Source organism: Peromyscus californicus, unplaced genomic scaffold (assembly GCF_007827085.1).
Source record: "Peromyscus californicus insignis strain IS unplaced genomic scaffold, ASM782708v3 Scaffold_5__1_contigs__length_169319896, whole genome shotgun sequence".
NCBI lineage: Eukaryota > Metazoa > Chordata > Mammalia > Rodentia > Cricetidae > Peromyscus > Peromyscus californicus.
The window spans coordinates 14,017,420-14,040,702 of record NW_026294573.1 but is presented as its reverse complement, the minus strand read 5'-3'; the positions used below and the strand labels follow the sequence as shown (position 1 = coordinate 14,040,702).

The 23,283-nt window shown below is 52.9% G+C and overlaps 1 protein-coding gene across 1 annotated transcript in view; it reads right to left on the bottom strand.

The window, feature by feature from the left end:
* Positions 1-23,283, bottom strand: part of Igsf21 (immunoglobin superfamily member 21) — a 226,796-nt gene that overhangs the window by 170,791 nt on the left and 32,722 nt on the right. The window lies entirely within an intron of this gene.

Sequence of the window (23,283 nt, the reverse complement as noted above, 5' to 3'; positions counted from 1 at the left end):
CAGTGAGTGGGAAGGGGACAGCTCCCAGATCTGAGAGCAAAATGGTGCTTCAAACCCCGTGGACTGAAGTCTCACTACTTTGCTTAGTATATAGAGCTGATTTTCTGAGCCAGAGTGTGGCATAGCCAGGCGGTTTAGTTCTCACTGAATGCCCCATTCATGAGAGGACAGAGCTCTAGTGAGTTGTATGTGACATCCATCCATCCATCACTCATCTTTTCACCATTCATCTAACTACCAATCTTTGATCCAGCTATCAACCCATTCATATTTCCATCTATCCATCCACTCATCCACCTAACCATCTATCCTCCCATCCATTCACCCATCTATTCATCCATCCCCTCTTTATATGTACCTCTATCCACCCATCATTCATTCATCCATAATTCATCTATTCACCATTTATCTACCAATCCTCTCAACTATCCATCCATCATTGATCCACCCCTCCATTCATGCTCTCATCCATCCAACCATTCATCCAACTATCCATCCTCTCATCCACTCATCCATCCATATACTCATCTATCTATGCCATCTGTCCTCTCATCCTTCTCTCCATCATATATTCATTCATCATTACTTTGAACGTCCATCTTCTCATCCATCCATCCATCCACCTACTCACCCATCCTTCATCCATCCATTCACCTATTCACTCACCTGTCCATCTATCATCCATCTGTCTATCCATCCATTCATCTTTTCATCCATCACCTCTCATCTATCCATCACCTACCCATTTATTCTCCCATCCATCCTTCTGTCCATTGTCTGTCCTCTCATCCATCCATCCATCCATCCATCCATCCATCCATCCATCCATTGGTGATGACTAAGACAGTATAGGTAGAGGTTTACTTGAGACTCAGGAGTCACATAGAAGAGAGGAAGTCCCAGGTACCAGGACAGCTTGTCCAAGGCACACAGGATTCAGGAACAGCAGGAGGAGCTGACCCTCAAAAGACACATTCCAGAAATGAGGAACTTTCCATTTTCTGGTCAAGAATCTTCATCTACTCCAGGTTTTGCTTCAACAAACAAAGACTCAGACCCTGTAAATATGGGTTTCAGGCATGGAGCATGTATCCACAGACCCACATCTGAGTCCAGCTTTGGAATGTTCCAGCTGAGTGATGTTGGGCAAGTTTCTTAACTCTGAGTCTACTTTCTACAATTCTAGCAGAACTCACCAGACAGTGAGCATGGTCCATCACTACTCAGTATGTGATTGGATGAGAGCAGTTCCATTGAGATGGGAGCTTGAGTTAACAAAGGTCCCACAAGTGCCTCGGTCCAGGGAGCCAGAGGTGGCAGGTCCTCCACATTCTGCAGAGATGAGAGTAGGGTGACCATCCCTAGAGAAGGCCTCCTCCAGTCCGCCAGCACCTGCTATCTATGAACAATTAGTACAGAGAGAAGGAGCTGGCATTATACCTCACTCCAGGGTGTGCTGGGCAAAGTCATTGTCCACAGAAGGAAGGGTCTGGGACCTGAGGACAGGATGCTGCTGGGTTCTAGTCCCTAGACTCACATGCTGTCTCATTGAAAGCTCCCAACACTTAAAAGCTCCCATTGCCATCGTCCCTTGCAGGATGTGGCTGCTTGAGCCAGAGGGCCCTGATCTGAGACCGCATCTGGGTCACTGTGTGTTGCACCCCAATTAAGTACACCCTGTTACATCTGCAGCGCAATCTGAACCAGACAAGCAGAAGAGCTTGGTGGTGGCTCTGTCTCATTGCGTGACAGAGCAGAACGATCAGGCTGCCTGGAGGATGGGAACATGAGGTGAGTGTCTCATGACACAGGATCACTAGCACCCATAGGTGTCAGGCCCTAAGCTGGGGCAGGAGGAGCAGAAGGCAGAGAGGAGGCCAGCTGCAGCCCAGCAAGAGGCCAGGCTGAAGGCAAGACACGCTGAGACCGCAAGGATGGGTACCACGGGCCTTGACCATTTGTCCCCTCCCTGACAGGGGAGATAAGGCCAGAGTGAAGTTCGCCTCTTAGTTTCCACTCTTGACTGGTGTGGTTTCCCAAATTCCAACAAAGAGCCTAGAATGCTCAGAAGCAGACTGAGAACAGACAAGAACACTGAACCTGGAGGGGAAACTGAGTCACCCTTCTTACAGCCTCACCCTTTCCTGTGGCACCTTCCAGACCTGCTTTTTGCTCATTATCTTGGAATTTTCTTTTCTTTCTTTCTTATGCATGTGTGTGTGCACATGTGTACATGTATGTTCTTCTGTGTGCGCACATGAATATGAGTACATGTATGTTCCTGTGTGTGCACATGTGTACATGTGTGTTTCTGTGTGTGTGTGTGTGTGTGTGTGTGTGTGTGTGTGTGTATGTATGTGTGTAGTCCAGAGATCAACCTTGGGTGTCATTCCCCGGGCACTGTCCACCTCAGGCACCTGTTTTGTGAGACAGGTTCTCTCACAGGCCTGGAACTCTCCAGCTAGGTGAGGCTGGCTGACCAGTGAACCTCAGGGACCTACCTGTCTCTGCCTCCCCAGCATGAATGCACACAACTATGCTGGCCTGGCTTTTTACATGGGTTCTGGGGACGGAACCCAGGTCCTCAGGTTTGCACAATAAGCAAACTTTACTGACTGAGTCCCTCCTAGACCCACATCTCGGATTTTCCAGCAATGTTCTGTCATGGGCAGCCATTGCTGTATTGACTACGGTTCCCTCCGGGTCAGGTACCAGCCTCAGGATCCCTAGAAGCGGAAACCTCCTGCACAGAGTGTGAGAACTCTGCACAGGCCAAAATGCCAGGAGCAAAACCTTTTGTCTCTAGTGTCAGACATACCTCATTCATTTGTTCATTCATTTATTCATTGAGGTAGAAGCTAAGGACTCAGAGTGGATGAGACCAAGTGAATACCCTCACGGGCTTCAGCCAAGTGGACACTGACTTGGGAAACCTCTGTCCTGCGCACTAAGTCCATATGTCTTCCTCTACATCCTAGGTGCATATTTGTACATGCTGCGGCGTTAGGTGGCAAGTGCCAAGAAGAAAACAAGCAGACTTAGAGGTGGACAGAGAAGAGGGAAGGGGGCTGTTTAGATCAAAAGGCCCGGAAGGGTGTCACCGGGGTGGGCACATGGAAGGGAGGCCCCACGGAGATGGAGCCAGGTGTCCATACCAGGGGGAGGACTCCAGGCCCTATGGCTTGAACGTGCAAAGCCCACCACAGGCTAAATTATCTGTCCTCAGCTCGTGGAACTGTCTTGGAAAGTTCTGGAAACTTGGGGAAGTGAAGTCTTGCTGGAGAAAGTGTGTCAATGGGAGTGGGGGTACCTTTGAGAGTTGTACCAGTCCGTGATGTCCTCATTCCTCTCTACTGCCCGTCCACCAAAAGGTGAGCAGCTTCCTCCCCACGCACTCCCTCCCAACATTATGCTCAGCCATGCCAGGGGCCACGCGGAACCTTCAAAGTTTCCGGTCACAGAGCCAAATGTCTGAATGGTACATGGGTGAAGGAGATCAGCCATCAGGACCTTGAGTCTCGGGGGTGCTGAGTGGGTTCTAGGAGCCCCAAGGATCGCTCTGCCCGGCTGTTAAAGAAGAGAGCACAGCTCACTCATGCTTACTATTTTGTTATTCATAGTAACTGACTGTGGCTTAATATTGATTTGTGATGTAGGTATGAAAAGCGGGACCAGCTTCCAAGTACTCCCAGCCATTAGGCCTGTCCTGGAACCTCCCACTCCGGGACAAACTCTCCCACTTCCCTGGATGTGGCATCAGACACCCAGATGGACCAGGGAGGCAGTGCCTCCGACAGGTTCCAGCAGAAAGTTCTCCATTATGTTTCCCTTGGAAGCCCAGGCTAGCCCATGTACCTGTGGGCAGATAATTAGGACTCAGCCTGGCTCGTGTCTGTTTTCACACCCAAGCACTCACTGAACATACGCGTCAGCACCGCGATGTGGGGGAAGGGCCACAGAGGCCACAGCAGGCAGCAGCTTGTCCCTGGGCTCTGGGGTGGGAATCCACTCCCTGTCAGGCACCATCTCTCCACTGCAGCCTGAGCCTGAGGCTAGAGTCAGACTAACACCTGTTGAGCCATCACAAGACTCTCAGAAGTCACCTCTGCCACCTGCCGGCCTCCTTGACAGATGGAGTCCCCGTGTGGCTCTGACAGGACCGGGTGACCGATGGGCTGTCCTCACTCCATGCTCAGCCGCATCTTCCCACCGAGGCTGCCTCTGTTTCTTGCCAAGTCCCCCCTCCCTTCCCCTCAAATCGAGAGACGCTGTGATTTAATATTAATATTTATTCATGTACTCAATTCTTTCCCTGTTAAATAATTTCTCAGCTGTCGGAGGCTTCTGAAGGCTAATTTAAAACAGGTGTCATGGTTATCTAACTTATGCCCTCCAAGGCTCAAAGAGAAGGGGGAGGGGACAAGCATCCCTGAGCTTAGAGCTCACTGCTCCACGTGCGCCACCTCCTCAATGCACCTGTCACTTGGGGGCCAAGGCTCCAGGGTAGGAAACAGGAGAGGTACAGAAGGTGACCCCAGGGCAACATCAAAGGAGCTGAACTCATAGCAAGGAGTGAAGAGGAAGAAAACTAGGAAAAGGAACCCCACCTCCTTTAGCTCAGGCTGGCCTTGAACTCTCCACCCTCCTGTCTCAGCCCCCAGAGTGCCAGCCTGCACCTGGCTGTGTTCTCTGCAACTGACAGCATGAGCCTCTTGAACCATTCCTAATCCCCTGAGCCCAGATGAGGGAAATGCAGGAAACTGACAAGTCCTTCAAGAGCAGGGGCTGATAGCAGGACGGGGGACTGGGGCCCCAAGATTTGGCTGAAATCTTGGTCCCTTCTTGCGGCAAAGGACCTTTCTCAAGCTTCCATTTTTTCAGCTATAAGTGTGGGTTAGTGCCGAGAGTGACTTGGGGGACCCAGCAAGTCTTGGCTGTGCATCTCTGGGCTGCCACTAGAGCTTCCTCTAGAGAGGGGAGGGACCCTGTGTCCTTGCACACAGTAGGTGTTCAGTACCTGCTCATGCTTCTCTCTCTCTCTCTCTCTCTCTCTCTCTCTCTCTCTCTCTCTCTCTCTCCCTTCCTCCCTCCCTCCCTCTCTCCCTCCCTCCCTCCCTCCCTTCTCTCTTCTCTTTCCTTCTCTGCAACCTCACACTTCAAGGTCATAGACCACTCACCTGATTGAAACTCCAGCTTCCATCCAGCTCTAACAGGGAGAGCAAAGCAAAGAAGCCGCCCACATCCCTTCTTCTCTGCCAGCCTGCAGCCACCAGTCGGTGACCGTCAGTGGCTGTTGGGGGCGCTTCTTGTTCTTTATGACCCCTCTAGATCTGCACCCTGACTTCAGGGCCTCTCCAACTCCCCCAGTAACTCTCTGAGTATCACTTTCCAAAGTGGCTGTGTTCCCTGCTGGTCCGATCCCCAAGTCTCCTGTTGCCCTTGCTAGAAGGGTTCTGCCTGCCCAAGCAGGGTGAGGCGAAGGCATCCATCATTCCTGGTGCCACCCAAACAAATGAGGTGCCGGCACATCACTGAGCACATTTGAAAGTGAGTCAGTGGGGACAAAGCAAGGCTGGGGAAACCTACCAAGGTCAGTGTGCCGAGGGGGAACGTGATCCGTTTCCTCTGGACATGTATGCACACCATAAGAGTTTAGAAGCCATTTGGGGTCCCTGTGAGGACCCCCCCCCCCATGGTCTTCTCTGGGTAGACACCAAACCCTGAGGCCCAACTGCCCAGTCCTGGGCTTTCTGGAAAGTGTTTACCACTGGATTATTTCTTTGGGGTTGGCTCTGACTCTGGTCCTCAAGGCCACCAGAGTCTCTGCAATCATTATTATTATTATTATTTTAACAGGGGTCTGTCCTCAAAGTTCATCTGTAAGCCAGCTTCCAGGATCAAGCAACATGTGTCCCCAGAACAGCTGGGTGAGCAGACATCACTGAGACAATCATGTTCGCAGCACAGACTTGGTGAGTGAGCATACCGCTCCACCTATGTGCCTGCTAAATAAAAGCAATATCACGGCCACTCTATCTCTATGATAAAACACCACTGACAAAAACCAGCTTAAAGGAAAGAGGGTTTATTTCCACTCATAATTCCAGGTTGTAATCCATTTTGGGGAAGTCAAGGCAGGAGCATGAAGCAGCCGGTCACATCACATCACAGTTAAGAGCAAGGAGAATGGGTGTCCACACACTCACCTCAGCTTGCTCACTCCTATACAGGCCAGGGCCCAACGAGGCCAAGGCACGCCCTCTTTCAGATTGGACCTCCCCACATCAATTAAGGCAATCAAGGCAGTCTCCCGCAGACATGGCCACATGATCCCTCATTAAGAGTCTCTTCCCAGGAGATGTGTCAAGTTGACAGTTAAAACTAGCCCCACAACTGTCAAACTTGGAGGAGCCTGGAACAACTACAGAAAGTGCTGAGGTCAAGGCCAACAGTGCTCTATAAATCCCGGGTGTGAGTACAGACATCATTGTAAATGTCGTAGATGTCTGTTAGTCAGCTGCTGGAGTCCCTGGATGGCCCCTCAAGTTCCCTTGGCTCCCGAGGTGGCAGTGACATTCTCTTTATGTTCATAGTTGACAATGACTTAGAACACTATCTCCTTGGGGACCTTCTGGGCCTGAGCATCTTCTCACCCTTGGAAGGAAGACAAGACCAGACTCCTGTGTTCTCGGGTTCAGAGAACAGGGAGGTCAGAGCAGGTCGGTACCATCAGGAAGGACTTCCTGCCCCGTGTGGTCAGGTGAACACAGGGGAAGGATAGGAAGGGACCCTGGCTGGAGGACCTTGGTGAGGGGCTGGGGCAATGCTGAGAGGACAAAGCGACTCTTGCACCTATCACATGTCACTCCACAGCAGTGGAAGAAGGACCCCCAGTGTGTTCTGCCTCATTAGGTCTCGGGCATCACTTTTCAGATCTGCTTTGAGCTGGGGAGAAATGAGCCATCCTCATCTTACCTGGCTTAAGTCTGAGCCTCACAGACACAATATTCTACACAGGTACTCACCAGCCAAGGGCAGGTCCTGCGGAGGCTGACCCACTCTCAGAAAAGATTCCTGCACACCTGGCTGATTTGAGGACAAACCTAGTAACCACCATAAAGGCCTGGAAATTGCTGGACCTGGTGTATGGCAGGCAGCCACCTCTGTGGGAACCAGTGTGGGGCTGATATGAGTCTCGCTTCCTTCCTGGGGAAGAAGATGGCACCAGGGAGGCTGAATGGCTTTGCCAGCAAAGAAGCCCCTCCAGGCAGACACAGGAGTGTGAACTCTGTGAAGTTAGGGGGGAGAGGAGGTGGCCAGGAAGTGCCTACCCTTAAACAGCCTTTTGCAGACACGGCGACTTGGGGAGTGATGTGTGCCCGTGCATGCGCATCCGTCTTGCTCTTTCCAACTTTCCCACTTCAAAGCACCCGCCTCCTCGGCAGTGGCGGGAAGGGTGGTAATGAAGCATGAAGGTTTGGGACTAGATAGAAAGAGGGCTAACTGTCCATCTGTGAAGACGCTAAGTGCTGGCTGTGAAGAACAAGCGGAGTTCTGCAGGGCTCGGGGCACGGGCTCTCTGGTGACACAAGGGACCAGAGCCGTTAGGAGTAGGAACCCTGTGCCACGTGTCAGCTTTGGCGAGCAGCACAGGTGGAGTGTGATTCTTACAGAGAGGAAATGGGATGCAGAGAACAACAAACACTCCAACTTCAGGACGGCAGCGGGTCACATTCAGACGATCCCAGATCCGACCTAACGTCACCGTAGAATACTACTCGGCCATACAGGGGTCAGGGGAGCTTACAGATCTGTGCCTACACAGGGCTGAATCTGAAACGCATTATGCTAAGAGAAACAAGCCAAGTCCCCACGCCACAGACTGCCTGGTTCTATAGAAATTCTAGAAAAAACTGAAGTTCAGAGACAGGAGCAGCTCTGTAGCCACCTGGGCCTGGGGTGAGGGGAAGGTACAGTCAATGGCAAAGAACAGGCTCAGGGGAGGGGGATGCGTTTCTTCCACAGCTTTAAAGAAAGTTTATGTGTGTGTATGATGCATGTGCGCATGTGTGTGAGTATAGGTGCATGTATGTCATGGCACGCATGTGGAGGTCAGAGGAACAACCTTGTTTGTGGGTCTCTACCTACTATTGTGTTTGAGGCAGGGTCTTTTGCTGTTACCAGTAGAATAAGGGGAAAGGATGAATGTGGGGCACACAGGAATACATGCACACGCACGCTTACACACACACACACACACACACACACACACACACACACACACACACACACACAGAGTGCACATCTGGGATGAATCCAGTCAGACCAGTGCTGACATCTCAGCTCTGTCCCCTTGCAAGCTGGGTCCTTGGAGAAGTCACATCCCTCCCATCTGTATACCAAACCCCAATCCCCAGAGTGACCACACCTGGAGTCAGGGCATTAATGAGATCAGGAGGGCGGGGCGCCATTCAATAGGATTGGTGCCCTATGTGAAGAGGGAGAATTCCCCCTCTCTCCCTCTCACTTCCTGTCTGTGTGTCTGTTTGTTTGTCTGTCTGTCTCTCTATATATCTCTGTCTCTGTCTCTCTCTGTCTCTCTCTCTCTCTCTTTCACACACACACACACACACACACACACACACACACACACACACACGGAAAGAGCCACAGAAATAACCCTGCCACTCTGTGATCTCAGACTTGAATACACCTGTGACTCTCTCCAGGAATAATCAATGCTTAATAAACTTTAATTAATGCAAGGTGTAAAGTAGCTCCTTCTAGCTCAGGTAACAGAAAACCCCAACAGGGGTTTGACAATGTCTTAAACCATGCTGAAAATTACCTCACATCAGCACTTCTGAGCTCGGAGAACTCTAGGACTGATTTATTCACTAGCCCAGGCCCTCCTCAAGGTTCCAGTCTTGTCTGTCATTCTTTCCTGCCTCTCTCATCCATCGATGGGACACAGCAGATACACCTCAGTCCAGGAAGAAGAGGCACTGTTTCCTCCCAGGTGCCTCCAGTAGCTCCCTTACAGAACTCCTGCCATTGGTTAGAACTGTGTCCAATGCTCATGCTGCAACCAATCACTGACAGAGGAAATGGTCTTAGCCTTCAGCCAATCACAGCTAAGTCCTGGGGGCTGGGAATGCTCCCTGTAAGGCCTGACTCTTTGACCACAGATGGAGCTCACTGGTTCTGAGGTGGTTCTAGGAAAGACAGGGAGTCTTGACTCCCCAAACTTCTCAGATGGGACCTCCATTCCATTTCCCACATCACTACCCAGACCCCTGCTCCCACACACAGCCTTCCCCAACAGGCATGTGTAGCCACCTCTCTGGCTCTTTCTACACCTGTGGCCTGACTCTGGCCTTCCTCTCCTGCCCCTTGCATTCACCTGACCACATGGGGCAGGAAGTCCTTCCTGATGCCGACCTGCTCTGACCTCCCTGTTCTCTGAACCCAAGAACACAGGTTGACCAAAGAGCTCCAAATCTGCAGGCCCTGAGAACCAAGACAGATGGACGGTTGCCCGGAAAAGACCAACAAGATTGGCCCAGCTTCAGAAGGCCTGCCATGGTAGGTACATAAAGTATGGGCTCTGGAGCCAAGCACTCTGGGTGCAAACATGGCCTCTGACGTTTGCGGTGGGGTAGGGGTGGTGGGGTGGGGTGAAGAGCTGCCCCGTGGGGGTGCTGGGACTTGAACCTGAGTCCTCTGCGAGAGCCACCCCACCGGCCCCCACAGTGGCTGTTTTTATACCTAGAGAGCCACCCTTTCGGTACCACTCCAAATGAGTCATCTGTAGCTAGTCAGCAGGGTTCGAGTGTGTTTGGTGGGAGCCGCAGATCTGCCTCGTTCCACACCGGCAGAAGGTCCTGCTCACAGTCAGACCCCTTTGAGATACTATAACCCCACCCCTCGGCTGGATGTTCAGCCCCAGGCTCTACCTTCCCTCATGACCCTCCACCAGTGTGTCCTTTTGCCCAGGAAAGGACCCCCAAGGCTGCATCTCATCCATTGCTGGGACACCTCATTGATAAAGCCACCAGGCAGGCAGGTCCCAGCTCCAGGTCCTACACCACCCCTCCCCAGCATCCATAATCCTCGCACTTGCAGGTCTGACTGTGCACCCGAAACCCTTCAGGGTCTGGATCACTAGCTACAATTCTCCTCCTTCCGTCTGGAACTCTGACTTGGAAAATTATTCCCACCAAACACACAGCACATGGACCACAGCCATCAGCTCATCTTGTGACTATTTATTTTGAGATGGGGTTTCATGTCGCCAGAGTGGCCTCAAACTCATTATGTAGCTGAGGATGACTTTGAACTTTTGATCCCCCTGCCTCCACCTCTCTGATGCTAGGATTACAGGTGTGCCTCATCATACTCTGTTTACACAGTGCTGGGGACCAACCACACCCGGGGCTTCATGCATGCTCAGCAACAACTCTATGCACTGAGACATGAACTCCATTTTATTGTATTTTGAAACAGGGTTTCACTCTGTAGCCCATGCTGGCCTCAAACTTGCAAACTTCCTTGTGTCTCAGCCTCCTTAGTGCTGGAACAGCAGGCATATGTCCCATACCCCATTTCCTTCCTGTCTTTTTGATTCCCAGCCAGTGAGTACTGGTAGCAGGGAGCACCCATGTTAATGGATGCTGCAGACAGTGGTCTCTGAGCACAGGGAGTCCTTGACTACGCTCTCCTCCACCCTGGCCTGATGTAGGGTCAGGCCCCGTGACTCATGACAGGCTAACACAGCTGCTGCTCTACAGATGGGCTGTGCTTCGAGTCCTACCTGAGGGGACCTCAGCCTGGGACCTCCTCCAGGCCTTTGCGATCCTTCATGGATCCCGAGCCTCCAGGGAGAAGGGAGCTTGAATTGCTGAGCAAACAGCAGTTTCCACACAGCCACCGCGGCTCATTAAATATTAACACTGTCCATTGCCAAGTGCAGCGTGGATGTGTGTGCAGCTTCTGGGTGAGTACCGTGCCCTTGACTGCAAACCAGAGAGCCAATCAAGCGCTCAGTTCCCTTCCCGGCTTGCCTCTCGATCTTGTTCTCGTAACTACCAGCACCATCCACTCCACAGCTAGCCCAGAGCCTGGGTTTCTTCGGGAAACAGCGGCACCTGAGAGTCCTAGCCTGTTATAAGCTGGGGACCAGAGCCCTGTTCTGGGGTTCCCATCTGTGAATGGTCAGAATCCACACCATGATATAAACCTAAGGGTTTGCTGTGATATCCTGTAGAAAGCTTGGTACCTCACATGTAAACCCTGACAGGTGGTTACTCTTTCCTCAGCCCAACCTCACTCCTCACATATTTGGGGGACAATGAAAGGACATGAGACTGGGGATCAAGCCACTGGCTCTCCTGGAGTCATCAGCTGCAGTGACATCTGGGGACTCAGAAGTCCAGCTCTGGACCTACTGTCCCCCTCTCAGTGCCTCTAGTCCAAGAGACGACAGTCCCGGGTGCAGGCCTAGGGTGGAAACTAGACCACACTTTGATGCTACTGTGGGTCTATTTATGCAACACTGCACACGGGCTTCAGGCCGAGTGCGTGAGTGACTGGGTACCGACTTAAGAGCAGCCATCGATCATGCCAAGAACCTTCCTGGGCAGTTTGCAGGAATGAGAGGTGAGTTAATGGCAGTGTTTAAGGGTTATTATATGTGAGTTAACAGCCTTGTGGACTCCTCTGGCCGTAGAGGGATATGGAGGGCGATTGCTAGCAGTGGCCAAGACCCTCCCCGGAGTTCAGCCATTTGCGGGACTTCGACCGTTCCCGATATCCGCGTGCATGCCAAGGCAGCAAGAGGAGCCCGTCTCAGTCTGAAAGCATTTGGACCACGACCCTAAGCCAGCTACCTCCTCCCACAAACCCACAAAGACCTACAAATTCCAACAGTACAAACAGCCTTCGGGAGGAGGCTGGAGAATGGGCTCAGTCAGTAACATGCTTGCCAAGCAAGCGTGAAGACCCCCCTTGGAAAAGGTGGGTGTGGTGGCACCCATCTGTGATCACAGCCTTGGGGAGACAGGTGGATCCTTGGAGCTTAGTAGCTACCCAGACTGACCAAGTCAGTGAGTGCCAGGTTCAGTGACAGATCCTGCCTCAAGACACAAGTTGGAGAGTGATAGAGGAAAGCACTCAACATCAACCTTGTGCATACATACACACACACACACACACACACACACACACACACACACACACACACACACACACGTCTTCCAGGATGAGGGATTTGTGTCTCACTGGGAATAAAGAGACACACATGGGGCCCACGAGGGCACTGGCCCTGGGATCCATGAAAAGCAGATGTACATTTTGGGGTGGCCCCTTGGGAGCACGTGAGCCCCATCACAGCCCCTCTTGCTATGGTGGACAGTGCAGGGTCTGCTGGGTCAGCGGGGAAGGCAGAAACAAAGTGACCTGTGTCCTCCAGACCATGAAAGTGGAGGTACCAAGGGAGTCTCTCGGACAGGTGGGAAGGAGGGTCCTTCCGACCCCCAGGAGCCAGCTAGTGAAACGTGAAGTCCAGGTTTGCTTAGGGAACATTGTCCCTGACAGGCCAGTGGGCAGACAGTATCCATCTTCTTCACCAGCCACCAACCTGGCTCAGGCATGCAGAACTCTCTCCACTTGCTTCCTGCCTGAACTCTGCTTCCAGTCAGTCTCCTGCCTGTCTCCCGCTCTGGATAGCCAGGCCAGGGATGCACCGTGTGTGAGTGTCATCAAGACTCGGAGGAGACAGTGCAAAGCCACCAAGCTCTTTTCTCTCCTGTCATCTCCTGGAGCTACCCTGGGCCTGTCCCCACTGTGTCACAGTGACTCTGAGCTTTCTCCACTCCACCATCGCTTGCTGCCCCCTGTGCCAAACCGCACCATTCCCCTGCCAGTGTGGCATCCTCCGGGGAGCCCTTGGTTGGCCATTGGTCCCCAGTGAGCATGCATGAGGACTCTAGGCTACATCTGCTTTGTTCATTCTTTCTCCAGGCAACCAGGGCATCACAGCCCAACTCCTTCCATACCCTGGGTGCTTGATAAATATCAGCTTCAATTCATCAAGACAGTCCCAATCGCCACTGCCCGGGAGCCTCTCCCATGCACCAGGCTGGGAGCCCCACACTGTGCAGACATCATCTCACTCTGTCCTGCAGCCCTGCCGCCAGCTATCTTTAGCTCATTCGTAGAGACTCTGAGACGCTGGTGGGGCAAAGTGATGCCCAAGGTCACTGGACTGCCTGTCGGCGCCAGGACATCAGGCCAGAGGAACTTCAAAGCTGGCCGCGTCCTTTCCTGGGAGGTCCATGGTCTCTGAGGACGGGCTGGGGGCGAGAAGGCGAAGCAGCATTTTCTGCAGTAGATGCACCCCAGGTACTCAAGTTTAGAGATCTAAGAAAGTTATTCTGTGCAATGAATAAGAGAAATTTATGGGTGTAAAGGGGGAAACAGAAAATACGTGTGGCTCTGACAAGGGCTGAACTGGTGGCCCTAACTCCCCTATTGAAGCCCTGACGCCCTCAGGACTCCACAAGGTGACTGCCCTGGAACACAAGCCCTTGACAAGGAATTAAGTGAAAACGAGGCCACTAATATCGGTTCGAATCCAATGGACTGTTGCTCTTAACACATGGAGAAAATGTGAGCACACACAGAAAACACTGGAGGACATGGCACAAAAGAGGCCATCCACCAGCCAGTCACAGAGGAGAACCACAGAAGAAACCAGCCCTGCCCACACCTTGGTCTTGAACTTCCAACCTCCAGATCTGGGAAAGAAACTCATTTCTGTTTTTTTGTTTTGTTTTGTTTTAAGTTTGCCTTTGGTGTTTTGTTACAGTAGCTCTGGAAACTAATGAAGAGCCCTATTGCAATAAATATCCTGAATATATAAAAAGTTCCTGGAAATGAATAAGAAAAGGGTTAACCATGAAACACGAGCAAAGAATAGAAAATAAATTCACCAAAGAAAAACACAAATGGCGTTTGCATAGGAAAAGATGCTCATGCTCACACAGGATAAATATCAACACACTGGGGTAACGTAGTGGGGGAAACCAAGGAGTAGGAGGAAGAGACTGAGGTCCCAATGCCCCTCTGTTTTCTTGAAAGCTCTCTCGCAAAGCCCTGCCTCTTAAAGGCACCACAACCTCCCCCACAGTACCCTGGCCAGAGACCAAGGTTTCAGGGCATGCTCAAGTCTTGGGAGTTTCAGGGACCGCTCATCCAGACCAGAGCAGTCTACTGGGAAACTGGGTCAAGCTGAGACTGCTCTCTGTTCTTTCTGAGGCCCCAACAATAACACCAAAATCAACACCATTTCCTGAGCTCCTACTGTGTGCACAGTACTTTGCTGGGTTCTCTTTGCAGTGACCCCGCAGGTGGGTCCTGTGACTCCCCTTGTGCAGCGCCGCCGGAAATAAGCTGCAGGCCTGAAAGACTTGTCCAGAGTTGGCAGTTAGGAACTAGCAGAGCGGAACTCACATACCCTGACCCCAGACTGCAACCTAGGCCCCCGCCCACTGGGAACCTCTTCAGCTCAGAAGTCACTGCACACTTACGGGAACTAATTAGCTTTACCACTTAAGAATTTTGCATGCCTAGCTTCAACTTAGCAGGCACTCAGCTCCAAGCCTCCTCCAGGGACACACCACAGTCTCTCCCCGCCCCCCCCCGTCCTTCTAGAACACAGCTGGGACTCCCCCAAAGCCAAAGACTCTGCTAGGGTTCCTCTCCTATCTTCCAAACCTTCCTTTATACCCTCTTCTCTCCCATTGCTCTAGCCTGGGAATTGAGTATTCTTTCATAGCCTTGGCTAGCTACCACATTTAGGAACAAGAACAGAGTGGATGCTGACCAAATATTTACACCTCCAGGCCCTGCACTGTCCCTGTCACATAAAAGCAAGCCCTCTAAGGAGCCCTCTTTGGCAGATGAGCAATCTAAGGCTCAGAGAGGTTAAGTGGGCATGCCCAGGGTCACACAGCTCCAGAGGGGAAGCTGGGACTCATACCCAGAGTTTGTTTCACCTGTTCTATCCAAATAAATGTTTAAGGGAAACTGGCCTCTTCTGCAGCCACTGCCCCATGGGCCCCATGAGGGCAGACTGGAGAAAGGCTGCTTAGAATCTGCTCTCCTTCTGACTTTCCCTCACGGTTGCAAAGCTCGTTTATCTTTTAAGGCTTTGCCTGTGGCCCCCCCCGCCCCCCCCCGCATCCTGAGACCCAGCATGCGACTTTTCTGGTCCCCTGTAATGTCTTTGGGACAATGTGAGCAGCTGTACTTGACAAGTCCAGGAAGTGGCTCAGAGGAAGGTAAATGAGCCTCTTGGCCTCAGGATAGTTTGGGGAGTGGAGCAGGTGCCACAGGCCCAGAGGAGAGAGCAGAGGTGGATGGTCCTACAGGGTTGGCATCCTCTGTAGTCCATCCCTACACTGTTCCCACAGCTCCAGGAGTTGCTTTCTCTGGGGATGAATATGCATCAAGCAGCACCTGCTGTATACAGTGCTTATTCTGTAGCACCTGCTGTATACAGTGATCACTCTGTGGCTTCTGGCTCTCCCTTCCCTCCTGAGGCCAGCAGGCACTGTGAGGCCTTGGGGATTCTGGGTGGAGAAGGGCAGCCATGTTGAGAATGGAAGGCAATGCTGAAGTGCGGGGCAGTCTTTCTTCCCTTCACCAGACTCCTAAGTGGAGGCATTTACATGTATCCAGGGGAGGGCCTGGAGACCAACCCCTGCAGAACGATAGGTCAGAGGCCCTGTGGTTGTTCCCAGCAACCTATAATCCTTGCTTAGTGGCCATGGTGAAACACTATCCCCAGCCAGCTTCCACCCCACTCAAACTCACCTAGCTTCCTGAACAGCTGCTTCTCTAGGGAACTTGCCCCACAGCGTCTCTAGTGCCCCAGCCTGGGCGCCATATCTGCCTAGCATGCCGTGGCTGATAGAGACAGGCCTGCCAGCCACACAGTGACTCCACACAGAGCCAGGAGGTTGAAGTACAGAATGAAAAGTCACTGCTCCTGTCCCTGGGTCATGACTGATGTGACTTCAACTGGAATGGCCACTGTCACCCATAGTGAGCATGAGCTCGATGCTGGCACTGCCCACACATTCTATCACTTAGACCAGTGGTTCTCAACCCTCCTAATGCTGCGACCTTTAATACAGTTCCTCATGTTGTGGTGACCCCCAACCATAAAATTACTTTGTTGGTACTTGATAACTGTAATTTGCTACCATTAGGAATCATAATGTAAATATCTGATATATGACCCCTGGGTTGAGAACCATTGCCTTAGACCATCCCCACCACTTAATGAGCTCCAGCAGGGTCCCATCCACTGGTAGAGAAGGCGGGTCAGGATTCCCTTCTGCCACACACATGTACTTCCCTGCCCAGGGAACCAGTTCCCTCCAGGAAGCCAATCAACCCCTGGGTCTAACAGCTATGTCCTCTACTGAGCATTGAACAGTGAGCCCTTCTATGCACTGAGCACTGTCCTGGGTTTGTGGCTTAGATCTTCAAAGTCTTCCCAAAGGCTCCCGTTTTGAACACTTAGTCTCTAGGCAGCGGGACTACTGAGGAGGCGGTGAAATATTTAAGAGGGCCTGGCTGGAGGAAGTGGGCACCAGGGGCCCTTTGAAAGTGATGCCAGGCCCTGGAGCCTCCTTGGCACTCTGTTTTCTAGTTACCCATGATGGGAACAGCCTCCACCAGGCAGTCCTGCTGACAAAGACTAAGCTGCCCTGGTCGGGCCTTCCATGCCATGGTGGACTGAGACCTGAAGCTGAGAGGGAACAGAAGGGCTGCACGGGGGCTCTTCCACATTCTGTGTTAGAAAGAGACACCTGTCCTCCATATTATAGAATGCAATCTGCACACACACACACACACACACACACACACACACACACACACACACACACACACTGTTGATGGTGTATTTATTGTGGGTTAATCCCTCCCAGCCCAGATGCCACCAGAGGGGACAAGGTTGATACTGGACAAGACACTGACTTGATGAGTCTCAATAAATCCCTGACCCTTGCCGAGTGTGGGGAGGCGCAGGAGAGACCCAGACACTGAAGATCTCAGCAAAGCTGCAGGCCACCTGAGCAGGGGGTGAGCTTGAGCAAGGATTGACTGGCAGCCTTTGTCCCCGCCTCCTCTCTCCCTGTACAATCTGGCAGCTGAGATGAGATGGAACGGAGATTTTTAGGATGCTAATCCCTTGTCTTCTCAGATCCCTGTCTTCTCTGAATGAAGCACGATTTAAAGAGTCGACTCCCATTTCTCCTCGCTGGCTTGTGACAGCTGCCATGGGCCAAATTCTGATTTGATTCCAAAACAATGAACCTAAATAGACCTCCCCTCATTTAAGTGGTTCCCGTCAGATGCCATTCCAGGAGGGGACAGGTCCAATACCACCTGGATTCTTTGTCACTGATTCTCCTAGAAGCACTCTGAAGGAAGGTTCAGCCCATTTTACAGACATAACCATTGAGGTTCAGAAGGCCACAGGGCTGGGAAAGGCCCCAATCCAGAGGTTCCTGAGGCCTTTTGACCCTTATTACACTCCGAGAGAGAATCCAGTGACACTCCTGGTATGGAATGACTGTTTTCTTTCTTCCTCTCTCTGGGGCCCTCCTTCCCAGAGGGTTTTTCTCTCTCTGCTCCTCCCAAAAGACCCAGAAATAGTCCTTAGTGCCCCCGTAGGGACCTGGGTCTGGTCGAGACTTGGATGTTTAGGGTTGGGGAGATGGCTCAGAGGGTAAGAATGCTTGCTGCACAAACATGGGAACTTGAGTTCAAATCCTCACACCCGTGTAACCATGGGCGTGGCCACACAGGTCTGTAACCTCAGGGTTGTGGAGGGGAGACTGGTGGGGCCTGGGAGCTCACCAGCCAACCGCCTAGCTGCCTAGCCCAGTGCTTCAGAGTCAGTGAGAGACTCTGTCTTGAGGGAATACAAGGGAGAACAGTAGAGGAAGATACCCAACATCCTCCTCTGGCCTGAGCGTGTGTCTGCACAACACAGACACACACACATACACATACACACACATATACAAAGACAGAGGGAGGAGGGAGGGGGAGAGGGAGGGAGGGAGGGGGAGAGGGAGGGAGGGAGGGGGAGGGAGAGAGGGAGAAGGAGATAAAGACAGAGAAAGAAAGAGAGAGAGAGAGAGAGAGAGAACGTCAGAGGGAAGAAGAGGCCCACATTAGTCCATCAGCCCTCTGTGTAGAATCCTCTGTGGCTCCCTATTGCCTACCTGCTCAGGAACCCAGACTGTACTGACTGAGAGCATGCTCAGGAAGCAGATCCAGCTGGAACTAGGCCATTTTCCTTGGATAAATGTGCCAAGTGAACAGTGGGTTTCCAGAGCTGTCCAGGGCCCAGGACACAGGCTCAACAAAACGGAACAGCCCCCGGGGAACTCTGAATCTGATGGCCTTGGTGACTGCCCCGTGTGACCGACAAGGTAATTAGGGGTTGAACAGAAGCCATTCAACCCAGGACAATACCCCTGAACAGGAGTCTAGGGATCAGGAATTGCTTGGTGGTGGTGGTGGTGGGGTGCTACCAAGCTAAGCCATGAAGGATGAGTGGCAGATTGCCCTCTGAACCTGCTGCCTCCCCCTTTCCCCAGACCCTCCACTTCCTGCTCTCCTCCAGGTCTCCAGGCTGCCCTCATCTCCTCCCTACACACTCTAACTCCAGGACGTCTTCTCCAGCAAACCTTTGCCTGTACAGCCGGACATATTTTCCCTACCCTTGAAGAGCAGGAGGCTCAGAGAGGGGCAGCAACTTGATCGAGGTCACACAGAGTCCTAAATGTCAGGGCAGAGGGCTGCTGGCATGATCCCCTGAACAAGGACAGACCGGGCAGGTGCCTAAGACACCAGTATCCATAGCTGGACTGGACAACGAAGCCTGGGCAGGTGGGCGGCGGCAGCTCAGACATGCTGTCAGGAGGATATTAACAGGCCATCCATCCAATTAGAAGCCAGTAATTAAAATTCCTCTTCCCTCCTAGCACATAGTATTAAACCAAACACTTCATTATCTGCCTCTTACCTTTCTGATTAGCATAAATGGGGGAAAACTGGAGAGCAGGCAGCACTAATTAACACCTGGGGTGCCTGGGGCTGTGGTCTGTTGGTAGTTCCTACCCTGGCCCAGGACTGGTCCTATGCAGGGCACAGCTAGGCAGGGGCCAAAGCAAGAGGTCCCGAGGTCGGATGTGTGGTGGGGAAGGGCATTTAGTTTTTCCAGGGACTTCGAGTCTGAGAAAGGAGGCTTGGAGCTTGCGTTCAGTGAGGGAACCCTTTCTGATGGTGGGGGATGATCCTGTGGGCAACTTCCCAGTCTGATGGGGGAGGCTCAGGTGCTGCCTTTGCAGGCTCCCAGGCTGACGGGAGCACAACTTCTGTCCCTACGCAGCCTACAGTGTGTGATGGGAGTGATGCAAGGGAGACTCGGGGAAGAGTCTTGCCTGTGAGGACCTGTTCGTCTGAGGCAATCCGATGAAGCAGAAAAACCGTGCATCTGGAGCCGAACCAGAACCAAAGGAAAGTTACTTAGCCTCTCTTAATTGCTGTTTCCTCATCTGCAAAATAACCACTTAGTGTCCATTAGCCCTGCAGCCCGAGGAGGGAGGTGGGGGTGAGCTGGCCTGATTTCCTAACCACTGGCCTGACCCAGAGGCAGAAGCCAGAGCAGGCCCAGCGGCTGCAGGGGGCTGACATGGGGGCCACAGAGAGGAGCCGAGCCCCTGCCTAGGGTGACTACAGATGGGGGCTGCGACAGAGACCCACAGAGCCACAGCGTATGGACTGGGCAGCCACAGGGTGAGGTCACTCACTGCAAGGACACGGAGCAGGTGACCCGCTGGGACCTTGGTTGCCAGGGTCAGCACCTTTCAGTCCCCAAGATCCAGAAGAACCAGAGAGAAGCAGAGGCTGACGCTGTGGGGCATGAAGGCAGCTCCGTGGTGGCCAGAGTTGAACACAGCACAGAGGCGGGCAGAGCTGGGCACAGCACAGAGGCAGGCAGAGCTGGGCACAGCATAAAGGTGGGCAGAGCTGGGGCACAGCACAGAGGCAGGGAGAGCTGGGCACAGCATAAAGGTGGGCAGAGCTGGGCACAGCACAGAGGCGGGCAGAGCTGGGGCGCAGCATAGAGATGAGCAGTGTTGGGGTGCAGCTCAGCAGCAGGGTGCTTGCCTCATGTGTGGAGGCTTTGGGTCCCATCCCCCTTCAGCGCTAGGGATAAAGAAAGCTGTGGGAGTCAGGAGGTTCTCATGGGACCTGCTGAATAGGAACCAGGCCTCAGACTATCCTTGTCACCTCCCTGTCACACCATGAGGTTGCTCTCTGGCTACACAGACTTGGAGGGAGATGGAGGTTACGTGGCTGGAGGTCAGTGGAACCCAGAGCCACCTGGGACTGTCCCTGGTGAGGTTACTGCAGTCTCCTTCTGTGTCCTCAGCAGGAGCCTCGGCAGACGAGGCCTCTGGTGGGGTTCGGGCCTGGGAACAGTGGCCTCAGCCTCACTTTCCTGAAGGCCAAGTTCAGGAACAGAGCCAAGCTGGATGGGATAGGAATCTTAGCTCTGACACCCACTTGCTGGGTGTCCTTGGACTGATGGCTTAGTCTCTCTGAACTCATCTCCTGTCTGTGGAGAGGAGTGGGGAGACATAACATGAGCAAGATGGATGCATGCACTCTCCCAGGAGTTTGCTTCCTTCCCCAAAGGTCACTTTCTCCATTGACGTGGCCCCTCAGACAATGGAAGAGTCAGCCGCAGTCCTGGGCATGGGCTTACCCAGTCAGAATGATGCCCTCATGTTGGAAAAGGCCAAGCAGGGCTAGCTCTTGCCCCGGGGCCTTGGAGGGGCCTGGAGCAGTGGACTGCCTCCTAGATGGGCTCCCGCTGGGTAACTGTTTACACAGACTGCCATCAGCAGACATGAAATTATGTGTGCGAGCATTAATACCTCACCTTTCACCAGCCCCATGTCTCTCATCAAAACACAACCCAGCATTAATCAATTAGCCTCCTGGCCTTGCACCCACTCCTCATTAGCTCCCTCCTCCCTCGGCTAAGATCGAGGCACATGAGGGTGGGTCGTATCATGGCTCCAGCATCCAGAAAGCTCAACACTCTCTGCCTCCAGGCCTGCCAGAGCACTTCCCCTGTGCCCACGGCCCCAGCACAGTCCACATTCAGCCCCCAGCTCAGGTTGGCCGTCCTTGAGTTGGCACAACCACCCTATCCCTGCAGCCCATTGGGCTGAGGCTCTTCGGCAGGGACTCGGCTTTCTGATGCCCAGAGGCCCTCCCATTCTGGGGCTCAGCAGCATCACCCATGGAGAAGTGCATGAGCTGATACTGGCCATTCTCTGTGCCGAGGCTGGTGTCGGGTGGGTTCGTAAGAAATGGCCAGCATACTGTGCACAGGGACGGGGGGTTCATTTCCATGCAGCCATGCTAACCAGGCATCATCATCTCCTTGGTACATATGGAAGAAGAGGCAGAAGTTCAGAGAGGGTGATGGGTACCCAAGGTCACACAGCACAAAGAAGACAGAGTCAGGACCTGGAGCCATCACTTCTTGGTGGCTCCCACAGAAGGAGGGTCTGAAACCCATCCTGAGCTGGGTACTAACGCAACCGCCAATCAAGCCTCTGGGGTCACAGCTGTGGAGGAGGGGCCCTCAGGCGGGAGACACAGGAGCTTCACCACATGTGCTGAGACAGTAGAGCTGCTTACAGACCCAAGTCTACCAGCTCCCCTTTCCTCCCTCTCCCTTAAGGAGCTGCCTTGGAAGCCCTGACCCAGAAGCACCTGCCCAGGTATGTGTTGGGGACCAGGCTGCACGGAGAATACTTGCCCCATCTGAAGGCAGGTTTGCAGACAACAGGCCACTGTGGCCACGGGAGAGTGAAATCTCTCCAGTAAGTCTGTGGGTGACATGGTTCTTGGGGAATGAGAGCTCAGAACTGAGGCCTAGGAGGACGCGGTCACTCGGGCCCAGCTCTGCTCTGAGTGCCCGTGTCTCCCAGAGTAAGGTGAACCCAGCTGGGGAATGACACAGAGCTCCAGGAGCTCTGAGGCGTGGCGATGGACTTGTATACACGGCATGAGGTTGGGGTGTGAATGGGAGTTCCCACAAAAGCTGCTCCTGCGTTGAACACACTACAAGGCCGATAGACTGTTGAAGACTTCAGTTTTTCTGGGGAGTTGGAATGCTACCAATCCTAACCACGGTATCTTCAGCCCTCTGAATAGTGATCAGTTGCCTACCTGTTTTTAACCTGACACCCTTTGGGCTGTCAGGTAAAATCCCTTTGGAATGTACAAACTGACTCCCAGCTTCCACCAAAGGCTAAGAATGTCTTCAGATACCATCTGAGGCCTATGGCAGTGGTTTCCCATAACCTGCCTACCTCATGTTTCTAACAATGTATCTGAAAAATGCCTTGACTCCTGATTTTCATTGCTGCTGCTGTTCTATTTATTAACTACAAGCTCTTCATTGAACATAGTATTTGGCGTGACCTTGATCTGTATCCCCAGCCACGGTCACTCATACCTGGCGGCAGAGTAAATCATCTCTCTTCCCCTGTACAGGTCACGTGGCTTCCCTGACCCGAATGGCCTTATCTATGAAGTTGGATGTTAACCCAGCCACGGGGTGGGAGGAGGAGAGGAGCCACCAGGCTCCACCTGGCTCAGGGTGAGAATCCAGCCACTGCTGTTTAATTAGCAGCCACTGTGCTGGCTGCAGCTTCCTCATGGAGGCCAGGTGCCAGGGTCCAGCTGAGTGCAGAGAACAGGCCTGGGCACGGGACGTGGTTCAGGCTGGGTGCGGGCTGGACACAGGCCAGATGCAGGGCTCAGTGGGGACTGAGCAGGCCTTCTGTGCCCAGTGAGGACAAGGATCTCAGTGCTGGCCTCTGAAGTCATTCGGAAGGGACAGTTCCAGGAGGAAGAAGACATGCATCACTCTCCTTGGGGAGGGCAAGAGGCAAGCTTCCAGCCCCCAGCGGTGTCACCTGCTCCAAGCGGGGACAACCTTGGGACTCTTCTCCCTTCAATGCCATGTGCTACCTGCTGTTGGTAACCTAGAGCAGGGCCAGTGTGCCCCTGGGGACGTCATCACAGCCATGGCACACACAGCAGCGGCTCGCTAAGTCATCGCTGTGGGCACGTTCTACGCTAGGTTCTTTGGGTATTCTCTTCTCT